The 12,033-nt window shown below is 37.8% G+C and overlaps 2 non-coding genes across 2 annotated transcripts; one reads left to right on the top strand and one right to left on the bottom strand.

Moving 5' to 3' along the window:
- The first annotated feature begins 6,607 nt into the window (after nucleotides 1–6,607).
- TRNAT-AGU (transfer RNA threonine (anticodon AGU)) lies at nucleotides 6,608–6,681 on the top strand. Its single transcript has one exon. It is a non-coding gene; the product is annotated as a tRNA-Thr (tRNA).
- Nucleotides 6,682–7,184: 503 nt separating this feature from the next.
- On the bottom strand, nucleotides 7,185–7,266 carry TRNAL-GAG (transfer RNA leucine (anticodon GAG)). Its single transcript has one exon. It is a non-coding gene; the product is annotated as a tRNA-Leu (tRNA).
- Between the last annotated feature and the right edge of the window lie 4,767 nt (nucleotides 7,267–12,033).

The raw sequence follows: 12,033 nt of genomic DNA, 5'->3' as shown, positions 1-12,033 counted from the left end.
AAATCTTGAATTTGAATGCCAGCAGTCCTCTTCCTTCTTTATCTCAGTTTAGGGCTGTTTAACTCTCTAAGCAGGCTTTCTAATGTATCACACCTGTTTGTCCTTTGTCTTAGTTGGTCAAAGAGCCTATTTAGTAAATGGAAAATCTTGAATTTGAATGCCAGCAGTCCTTTTCCTTCTTTATCTCAGTTTAGGGCTGTTTAACTCTCTAAGCAGGCTTTTTAATGTTTCGCACCTGTTTGTCCTTTGGCTTAGTTGTTCAAAGAGCCTATTTAGTAAAAGGAAAATCTTGATTTTGAATGTCAGCAGTGCTTTCTATTCTTCATCTCATTTTGTGGGTTTTTACCCCAAAAAGAGGACTTTTACTCTTGCTTGTCATCAAATATTAATTTCCCATAGCCCTAATATAGTGCAATTGAGAAAAAAAATTCTCTGCTATTGAAACACTTTAAAAGGAATTAGAGGATATAATTTTCTTTACAGAATATAGGATGGCATCAAGCTTTACAAATTAAAACCAGTGGATTTACAGATCTGACTCTGCAAAGTTTGGTAGCAGCACAGGAGTATTGTAAACTTTCATGCTTGAAGTGTCCACCGCTTGGGTTAAAAATGAAAACCAAACCATTCAACACGAAAGAAGAAGCAGATTAATGCGACGAGGATGGGATTCGAACCCATGCATGCAGAGCACAATGGATTAGCAGTCCATCGCCTTAACCACTCGTCCACCTCTTCTACATAGCGCCTGTGCGTTTAGGTGGGAAGATGTTGAGAGGGTTTTTACCAGTCAGTGTTTTTTCACTGAAGATTGTATGTTGGCTTTTGTCAGAGTTGCCTTATCTCGTCAACTACAGTGCCTGTTGTTTGAAGTTAGCTTGGGGAAAACTCTATCAGAAATGAACCAGTGCTGAGGTTTTTAATATCAATTAGTCATAATTTTTCCTCCTTTTGGTTTTGCCATGGCATTTCTTCAATCTGTCTATTCTGTGTCATAACTTGGAAGCAAAACAAGTCCCAAATTTCAGCTGTGCTAAAAGATGGCTCATTCAATTGCAAAACTTCAAAGCCTTTGTCCTCGATACAGCTTCTGTAAATTTGTCAGTCTTTTAAATGAATGCTCTTCAAAATTTACTTGGCTTCTTAAGTGTTATGACTGAGATTGAAATCTTATTCCATGTTTCTGCTCTATGTGGAATGGAACTCAAGCTCAATATTGTTTTGCTGCGCTAACCAGTTGAATGTTCGATTGGTGCTTCAATCTTCCTTGGATTTCAAATGCATGCCATTTTCTGGTGCTGTGGCTTAGTTGGTTAAAGCGCCTGTCTAGTAAACAGGAGATCCTGACTTCGAATCTCAGCAGTGCCTTGTTTTCATCTCCTCACAAAGAAGCATCCTATCTTAAAAATAGGTGTTTCACTTGAGACTGATAGTGCAATTGTGAGATTAAAAATCTCTTCTATCTAAGAGATATAAAGGAAGAAAGATGGCTTCAAGCATGTCAATGTAAAACCAGTTGATTTAGTTTTGAAATGCCTCCTTTCTATGCATCTCTAATCCATTTATACAATGTATCTCACCTTTGTGTCCTTTGGCTTAGTTGGTCAAAGAGCCTGTTTAGTAAACAGAAAATCTTGAATTTGAATGCCAGCAGTGCTATTCTTTCTTTATGTCAGTTTGGGGCTTCTTAACTCTCTAAGCAGGCTTTCTAAAGTATCACACCTGTTTGTCCTTTGTCATAGTTGGTCAAAGAGCCTGTTTAGTAAACAGAAAATCTTGAATTTGAATGCCAGCAGTCCTCTTCCTTCTTTATCTCAGTTTAGGGCTGTTTAACTCTCTAAGCAGGCTTTCTAATGTATCACACCTGTTTGTCCTTTGTCTTAGTTGGTCAAAGAGCCTATTTAGTAAATGGAAAATCTTGAATTTGAATGCCAGCAGTCCTTTTCCTTCTTTATCTCAGTTTAGGGCTGTTTAACTCTCTAAGCAGGCTTTTTAATGTTTCGCACCTGTTTGTCCTTTGGCTTAGTTGTTCAAAGAGCCTATTTAGTAAAAGGAAAATCTTGATTTTGAATGTCAGCAGTGCTTTCTATTCTTCATCTCATTTTGTGGGTTTTTACCCCAAAAAGAGGACTTTTACTCTTGCTTGTCATCAAATATTAATTTCCCATAGCCCTAATATAGTGCAATTGAGAAAAAAAATTCTCTGCTGTTGAAACACTTTAAAAGGAATTAGAGGATATAATTTTCTTTACAGAATATAGGATGGCATCAAGCTTTACAAATTAAAACCAGTGGATTTACAGATCTGACTCTGCAAAGTTTGATAGCAGCACAGGAGTATTGTAAACTTTCATGCTTGAAGTGTCCACCGCTTGGGTTAAAAATGAAAACCAAACCATTCAACACGAAAGAAGAAGCAGATTAATCCGACGAGGATGGGATTCGAACCCATGCATGCAGAGCACAATGGATTAGCAGTCCATCGCCTTAACCACTCGTCCACCTCTTCTACATAGCGCCTATGCGTTTAGGTGGGAAGATGTTGAGAGGGTTTTTACCAGTCAGTGTTTTTTCACTGAAGATTGTATGTTGGCTTTTGTCAGAGTTGCCTTATCTCGTCAACTACAGTGCCTGTTGTTTGAAGTTAGCTTGGGGAAAACTCTATCAGAAATGAACCAGTGCTGAGGTTTTTAATATCAATTAGTCATAATTTTTCCTCCTTTTGGTTTTGCCATGGCATTTCTTCAATCTGTCTATTCTGTGTCATAACTTGGAAGCAAAACAAGTCCCAAATTTCAGCTGTGCTAAAAGATGGCTCATTCAATTGCAAAACTTCAAAGCCTTTGTCCTCGATACAGCTTCTGTAAATTTGTCAGTCTTTTAAATGAATGCTCTTCAAAATTTACTTGGCTTCTTAAGTGTTATGACTGAGATTGAAATCTTATTCCATGTTTCTGCTCTATGTGGAATGGAACTCAAGCTCAATATTGTTTTGCTGCGCTAACCAGTTGAATGTTCGATTGGTGCTTCAATCTTCCTTGGATTTCAAATGCATGCCATTTTCTGGTGCTGTGGCTTAGTTGGTTAAAGCGCCTGTCTAGTAAACAGGAGATCCTGACTTCGAATCTCAGCAGTGCCTTGTTTTCATCTCCTCACAAAGAAGCATCCTATCTTAAAAATAGGTGTTTCACTTGAGACTGATAGTGCAATTGTGAGATTAAAAATCTCTTCTATCTAAGAGATATAAAGGAAGAAAGATGGCTTCAAGCATGTCAATGTAAAACCAGTTGATTTAGTTTTGAAATGCCTCCTTTCTATGCATCTCTAATCCATTTATACAATGTATCTCACCTTTGTGTCCTTTGGCTTAGTTGGTCAAAGAGCCTGTTTAGTAAACAGAAAATCTTGAATTTGAATGCCAGCAGTGCTATTCTTTCTTTATGTCAGTTTGGGGCTTCTTAACTCTCTAAGCAGGCTTTCTAAAGTATCACACCTGTTTGTCCTTTGTCATAGTTGGTCAAAGAGCCTGTTTAGTAAACAGAAAATCTTGAATTTGAATGCCAGCAGTCCTCTTCCTTCTTTATCTCAGTTTAGGGCTGTTTAACTCTCTAAGCAGGCTTTCTAATGTATCACACCTGTTTGTCCTTTGTCTTAGTTGGTCAAAGAGCCTATTTAGTAAATGGAAAATCTTGAATTTGAATGCCAGCAGTCCTTTTCCTTCTTTATCTCAGTTTAGGGCTGTTTAACTCTCTAAGCAGGCTTTTTAATGTTTCGCACCTGTTTGTCCTTTGGCTTAGTTGTTCAAAGAGCCTATTTAGTAAAAGGAAAATCTTGATTTTGAATGTCAGCAGTGCTTTCTATTCTTCATCTCATTTTGTGGGTTTTTACCCCAAAAAGAGGACTTTTACTCTTGCTTGTCATCAAATATTAATTTCCCATAGCCCTAATATAGTGCAATTGAGAAAAAAAATTCTCTGCTGTTGAAACACTTTAAAAGGAATTAGAGGATATAATTTTCTTTACAGAATATAGGATGGCATCAAGCTTTACAAATTAAAACCAGTGGATTTACAGATCTGACTCTGCAAAGTTTGATAGCAGCACAGGAGTATTGTAAACTTTCATGCTTGAAGTGTCCACCGCTTGGGTTAAAAATGAAAACCAAACCATTCAACACGAAAGAAGAAGCAGATTAATACGACGAGGATGGGATTCGAACCCATGCATGCAGAGCACAATGGATTAGCAGTCCGTCGCCTTAACCACTCGTCCACCTCATCTACATAGCGCCTGTGCGTTTAGGTGGGAAGATGTTGAGAGGGTTTTTACCAGTCAGTGTTTTTTCACTGAAGATTGTATGTTGGCTTTTGTCAGAGTTGCCTTATCTCGTCAACTACAGTGCCTGTTGTTTGAAGTTAGCTTGGGGAAAACTCTATCAGAAATGAACCAGTGCTGAGGTTTTTAATATCAATTAGTCATAATTTTTCCTCCTTTTGGTTTTGCCATGGCATTTCTTCAATCTGTCTATTCTGTGTCATAACTTGGAAGCAAAACAAGTCCCAAATTTCAGCTGTGCTAAAAGATGGCTCATTCAATTGGAAAACTTCAAAGCCTTTGTCCTCGATACAGCTTCTGTAAATTTGTCAGTCTTTTAAATGAATGCTCTTCAAAATTTACTTGGCTTCTTAAGTGTTATGACTGAGATTGAAATCTTATTCCATGTTTCTGCTCTATGTGGAATGGAACTCAAGCTCAATATTGTTTTGCTGCGCTAACCAGTTGAATGTTCGATTGGTGCTTCAATCTTCCTTGGATTTCAAATGCATGACATTTTCTGGTGCTGTGGCTTAGTTGGTTAAAGCGCCTGTCTAGTAAACAGGAGATCCTGAGTTCGAATTTCAGCAGTGCCTTGTTTTCATCTCCTCACAAAGAAGCATCCTATCTTAAAAATAGGTGTTTCACTTGCGACTGATAGTGCAATTGTGAGATTAAAAATCTCTTCTATCTAAGAGATATAAAGGAAGAAAGATGGCTTCAAGCATGACAATGTAAAACCAGTTGATTTAGTTTTGAAATGCCTCCTTTCTATGCATCTCTAATCCGTTTATCCAATGTATCTCACCTTTATGTCCTTTGTCTTAGTTGGTCAAAGAGCCTGTTTAGTAAACAGAAAATCTTGAATTTGAATGCCAGCAGTGCTATTCTTTCTTTATGTCAGTTTGGGGCTTCTTAACTCTCTAAGCAGGCTTTCTAATGTATCACACCTGTTTGTCCTTTGTCATAGTTGGTCAAAGAGCCTGTTTAGTAAACAGAAAATCTTGAATTTGAATGCCAGCAGTCCTCTTCCTTCTTTATCTCAGTTTAGGGCTGTTTAACTCTCTAAGCAGGCTTTCTAATGTATCACACCTGTTTGTCCTTTGTCTTAGTTGGTCAAAGAGCCTATTTAGTAAATGGAAAATCTTGAATTTGAATGCCAGCAGTCCTTTTCCTTCTTTATCTCAGTTTAGGGCTGTTTAACTCTCTAAGCAGGCTTTTTAATGTTTCGCACCTGTTTGTCCTTTGGCTTAGTTGGTCAAAGAGCCTATTTAGTAAAAGGAAAATCTTGATTTTGAATGTCAGCAGTGCTTTCTATTCTTCATCTCATTTTGTGGGTTTTTACCCCAAAAAGAGGACTTTTACTCTTGTTTGTTATCAAATATTAATTTCCCACAGCCCTAATATAGTGCAATTGAGAAAAAAAATTCTCTGCTGTTGAAACACTTTAAAAGGAATTAGAGGATATAATTTTCTTTACAGAATATACGATGGCATCAAGCTTTACAAATTAAAACCAGTGGATTTACAGATCTGACTCTGCAAAGTTTGGTAGCAGCACAGGAGTATTGTAAACTTTCATGCTTGAAGTGTCCACCGCTTGGGTTAAAAATGAAAACCAAACCATTCAACACGAAATAAGAAGCAGATTAATGCGACGAGGATGGGATTCGAACCCATGCATGCAGAGCACAATGGATTAGCAGTCCGTCGCCTTAACCACTCGTCCACCTCGTCTACATAGTGCCTGTGCGTTTAGGTGGGAAGATGTTGAGAGGGTTTTTACCAGTCAGTGTTTTTTCACTGAAGATTGTATGTTGGCTTTTGTCAGAGTTGCCTTATCTCGTCAACTACAGTGCCTGTTGTTTGAAGTTAGCTTGGGGAAAACTCTATCAGAAATGAACCAGTGCTGAGGTTTTTAATATCAATTAGTCATAATTTTTCCTCCTTTTGGTTTTGCCATGGCATTTCTTCAATCTGTCTATTCTGTGTCATAACTTGGAAGCAAAACAAGTCCCAAATTTCAGCTGTGCTAAAAGATGGCTCATTCAATTGCAAAACTTCAAAGCCTTTGTCCTCGATACAGCTTCTGTAAATTTGTCAGTCTTTTAAATGAATGCTCTTCAAAATTTACTTGGCTTCTTAAGTGTTATGACTGAGATTGAAATCTTATTCCATGTTTCTGCTCTACGTGGAATGGAACTCAAGCTCAATAATGTTTTGCTGCGCTAACCAGTTGAATGTTCGATTGGTGCTTCAATCTTCCTTGGATTTCAAATGCATGCCATCTTCTGGTGCTGTGGCTTAGTTGGTTAAAGCGCCTGTCTAGTAAACAGGAGATCCTGAGTTCGAATCTCAGCAGTGCCTTGTTTTCATCTCCTCACAAAGAAGCTTCCTATTTTAAAAATAGGTGTTTCACTTGCGACTGATGACTGGTGAATGTTTTTACCTGTTTGTCCTTTGGCTTAGTTGGTCAAAGAGCCTATTTAGTAAAAGGAAAATCTTGATTTTGAATGTCAGCAGTGCTTTCTATTCTTCATCTCATTTTGTGGGTTTTTACCCCAAAAAGAGGACTTTTACTCTTGTTTGTCATCAAATATTAATTTCCCACAGCCCTAATATAGTGCAATTGAGAAAAAAAATTCTCTGCTGTTGAAACACTTTAAAAGGAATTAGAGGATATAATTTTCTTTACAGAATATAGGATGGCATCAAGCTTTACAAATTAAAACCAGTGGATTTACAGATCTGACTCTGCAAAGTTTGATACCTGCACAGGAGTATTGTAAACTTTCATGCTTGAAGTGTCCACCGCTTGGGTTAAAAATGAAAACCAAATCATTCCACATGATAGAAGAATCAGATTAATCCAACGAGGATGGGATTCAAACCCATGCATGCAGAGCACAATGGATTCTCAGTCCTTCGCCTTAACCACTCGGCCACCTCCTCTACATAGCGGCCACGCGTTTAGGTGGGAAGATGTTGAGAGGGTTTTTACCAGTCAGTGTTTTTTCACTGAAGATTGTATGTTGGCTTTTGTCAGAGTTGCCTTATCTCGTCAACTACAGTGCCTGTTGTTTGAAGTTAGCTTGGGGAAAACTCTATCAGAAATGAACCAGTGCTGAGGTTTTTAATATCAATTAGTCATAATTTTTCCTCCTTTTGGTTTTGCCATGGCATTTCTTCAATCTGTCTATTCTGTGTCATAACTTGGAAGCAAAACAAGTCCCAAATTTCAGCTGTGCTAAAAGATGGCTCATTCAATTGCAAAACTTCAAAGCCTTTGTCCTCGATACAGCTTCTGTAAATTTGTCAGTCTTTTAAATGAATGCTCTTCAAAATTTACTGTGCTTCTTAAGTGTTATGACTGAGATTGAAATCTTATTCCATGTTTCTGCTCTACGTGGAATGGAACTCAAGCTCAATATTGTTTTGCTGCACTAATCAGTTGAATGTTCGATTGGTGCTTCAATCTTCCTTGGATTTCAATTGCATGCTATCTTCTGGTGCTGTGGCTTAGTTGGTTAAAGCGCCTGTCTAGTAAATAGGAGATCCTGAGTTCGAATCTCAGCAGTGCCTTGTTTTCATCTCCTCACAAAGAAGCATCCTATCTTAAAAATAGGTGTTTCACTTGCGACTGATAGTGCAATTATGAGATTAAAAATCTCTTCTATCTAAGAGATATAAAGGAAGAAAGATGGCTTCAAGCATGACAATGTAAAACCAGTTGATTTAGTTTTGAAATGCCTCCTTTCTATGCATCTCTAATCCGTTTATCCAATGTATCTCACCTTTATGTCCTTTGGCTTAGTTGGTCTTGAATTTGAATGCCAGCAGTGCTATTCTTTCTTTATGTCAGTTTGGGGCTTCTTAACTCTCTAAGCAGGCTTTCTAATGTATCACACCTGTTTGTCCTTTGTCATAGTTGGTCAAAGAGCCTGTTTAGTAAACAGAAAATCTTGAATTTGAATGCCAGCAGTCCTCTTCCTTCTTTATCTCAGTTTAGGGCTGTTTAACTCTCTAAGCAGGCTTTCTAATGTATCACACCTGTTTGTCCTTTGTCTTAGTTTGTCAAAGAGCCTATTTAGTAAATGGAAAATCTTGAATTTGAATGCCAGCAGTCCTTTTCCTTCTTTATCTCAGTTTAGGGCTGTTTAACTCTCTAAGCAGGCTTTTTAATGTTTTTCACCTGTTTGTCCTTTGGCTTAGTTGGTCAAAGAGCCTATTTAGTAAAAGGAAAATCTTGATTTTGAATGTCAGCAGTGCTTTCTATTTTTCATCTCATTTTGTGGGTTTTTACCCCAAAAAGAGGACTTTTACTCATGCTTGTCATCAAATATTAATTTCCCATAGCCCTAATATAGTGCAATTGAGAAAAAAAATTCTCTGCTGTTGAAACACTTTAAAAGGAATTAGAGGATATAATTTTCTTTACAGAATATAGGATGGCATCAAGCTTTACAAATTAAAACCAGTGGATTTACAGATCTGACTCTGCAAAGTTTGATAGCAGCACAGGAGTATTGTAAACTTTCATGCTTGAAGTGTCCACCGCTTGGGTTAAAAATGAAAACCAAACCATTCAACACGAAAGAAGAAGCAGATTAATCCGACGAGGATGGGATTCGAACCCATGCATGCAGAGCACAATGGATCAGCAGTCTATCTCCTTAACCACTCTGCCACCTCTTCTACATAGCACCTGTGCGTTTAGGTGGGAAGATGTTGAGAGGGTTTTTACCAGTCAGTGTTTTTTCACTGAAGATTGTATGTTGGCTTTTGTCAGAGTTGCCTTATCTCGTCAACTACAGTGCCTGTTGTTTGAAGTTAGCTTGGGGAAAACTCTATCAGAAATGAACCAGTGCTGAGGTTTTTAATATCAATTAGTCATAATTTTTCCTCCTTTTGGTTTTGCCATGGCATTTCTTCAATCTGTCTATTCTGTGTCATAACTTGGAAGCAAAACAAGTCCCAAATTTCAGCTGTGCTAAAAGATGGCTCATTCAATTGCAAAACTTCAAAGCCTTTGTCCTCGATACAGCTTCTGTAAATTTGTCAGTCTTTTAAATGAATTCTCTTCAAAATTTACTTGGCTTCTTAAGTGTTATGACTGAGATTGAAATCTTATTCCATGTTTCTGCTCTACGTGGAATGGAACTCAAGCTCAATATTGTTTTGCTGCGCTAATCAGTTGAATGTTCGATTGGTGCTTCAATCTTCCTTGGATTTCACATGCATGCCATCATCTGGTGCTGTGGCTTAGTTGGTTAAAGCGCCTGTCTAGTAAACAGGAGATCCTGACTTCGGATCTCAGCAGTGCCTTGTTTTCATCTCCTCACAAAGAAGCTTCCTATCTTAAAAATTGGTGTTTCACTTGTGACTGATAGTGCAATTGTGAGATTAAAAATCTCTTCTATCTAAGAGATATAAAGGAAGAAAGATGGCTTCAAGCATGACAATGTAAAACCACTTGATTTAGTTTTGAAATGCCTCCTTTCTATGCATCTCTAATCCGTTTATCCAATGTATCTCACCTTTATGTCCTTTGGCTTAGTTGGTCAAAGAGCCTGTTTAGTAAACAGAAAATCTTGAATTTGAATGCCAGCAGTGCTATTCTTTCTTTATGTCAGTTTGGGGCTTCTTAACTCTCTAAGCAGGCTTTCTAATGTATCACACCTGTTTGTCCTTTGTCTTAGTTGGTCAAAGAGCCTGTTTAGTAAACAGAAAATCTTGAATTTGAATGCCAGCAGTCCTCTTCCTTCTTTATCTCAGTTTAGGGCTGTTTAACTCTCTAAGCAGGCTTTCTAATGTATCACACCTGTTTGTCCTTTGTCTTAGTTGGTCAAAGAGCCTATTTAGTAAATGGAAAATCTTGAATTTGAATGCCAGCAGTCCTTTTCCTTCTTTATCTCAGTTTAGGGCTGTTTAACTCTCTAAGCAGGCTTTTTAATGTTTCGCACCTGTTTGTCCTTTGGCTTAGTTGGTCAAAGAGCCTATTTAGTAAAAGGAAAATCTTGATTTTGAATGTCAGCAGTGCTTTCTATTCTTCATCTCATTTTGTGGGTTTTTACCCCAAAAAGAGGACTTTTACTCTTGTTTGTCATCAAATATTAATTTCCCACAGCCCTAATATAGTGCAATTGAGAAAAAAAATTATCTGCTGTTGAAACACTTTAAAAGGAATTAGAGGATATAATTTTCTTTACAGAATATACGATGGCATCAAGCTTTACAAATTAAAACCAGTGGATTTACAGATCTGACTCTGCAAAGTTTGGTAGCAGCACAGGAGTATTGTAAACTTTCATGCTTGAAGTGTCCACCGCTTGGGTTAAAAATGAAAACCAAACCATTCAACACGAAATAAGAAGCAGATTAATGCGACGAGGATGGGATTCGAACCCATGCATGCAGAGAACAATGGATTAGCAGTCCATCGCCTTAACCACTCGTCCACCTCGTCTACATAGCGCCTGTGCGTTTAGGTGGGAAGATGTTGAGAGGGTTTTTACCAGTCAGTGTTTTTTCACTGAAGATTGTATGTTGGCTTTTGTCAGAGTTGCCTTATCTCGTCAACTACAGTGCCTGTTGTTTGAAGTTAGCTTGGGGAAAACTCTATCAGAAATGAACCAGTGCTGAGGTTTTTAATATCAATTAGTCATAATTTTTCCTCCTTTTGGTTTTGCCATGGCATTTCTTCAATCTGTCTATTCTGTGTCATAACTTGGAAGCAAAACAAGTCCCAAATTTCAGCTGTGCTAAAAGATGGCTCATTCAATTGCAAAACTTCAAAGCCTTTGTCCTCGATACAGCTTCTGTAAATTTGTCAGTCTTTTAAATGAATGCTCTTCAAAATTTACTTGGCTTCTTAAGTGTTATGACTGAGATTGAAATCTTATTCCATGTTTCTGCTCTATGTGGAATGGAACTCAAGCTCAATATTGTTTTGCTGCGCTAACCAGTTGAATGTTCGATTGGTGCTTCAATCTTCCTTGGATTTCAAATGCATGCCATTTTCTGGTGCTGTGGCTTAGTTGGTTAAAGCGCCTGTCTAGTAAACAGGAGATCCTGACTTCGAATCTCAGCAGTGCCTTGTTTTCATCTCCTCACAAAGAAGCATCCTATCTTAAAAATAGGTGTTTCACTTGAGACTGATAGTGCAATTGTGAGATTAAAAATCTCTTCTATCTAAGAGATATAAAGGAAGAAAGATGGCTTCAAGCATGTCAATGTAAAACCAGTTGATTTAGTTTTGAAATGCCTCCTTTCTATGCATCTCTAATCCATTTATACAATGTATCTCACCTTTATGTCCTTTGGCTTAGTTGGTCAAAGAGCCTGTTTAGTAAACAGAAAATCTTGAATTTGAATGCCAGCAGTGCTATTCTTTCTTTATGTCAGTTTGGGGCTTCTTAACTCTCTAAGCAGGCTTTCTAAAGTATCACACCTGTTTGTCCTTTGTCATAGTTGGTCAAAGAGCCTGTTTAGTAAACAGAAAATCTTGAATTTGAATGCCAGCAGTCCTCTTCCTTCTTTATCTCAGTTTAGGGCTGTTTAACTCTCTAAGCAGGCTTTCTAATGTATCACACCTGTTTGTCCTTTGTCTTAGTTGGTCAAAGAGCCTATTTAGTAAATGGAAAATCTTGAATTTGAATGCCAGCAGTCCTTTTCCTTCTTTATCTCAGTTTAGGGCTGTTTAACTCTCTAAGCAGGCTT

This window comes from Dendrobates tinctorius, unplaced genomic scaffold (genome assembly GCF_039654945.1).
Source record: "Dendrobates tinctorius isolate UK_male_01 unplaced genomic scaffold, ASM3965494v1 ptg000204l, whole genome shotgun sequence".
Lineage (NCBI taxonomy): Eukaryota > Metazoa > Chordata > Amphibia > Anura > Dendrobatidae > Dendrobates > Dendrobates tinctorius.
This window is presented reverse-complemented; position numbering and strand designations above follow the sequence as displayed.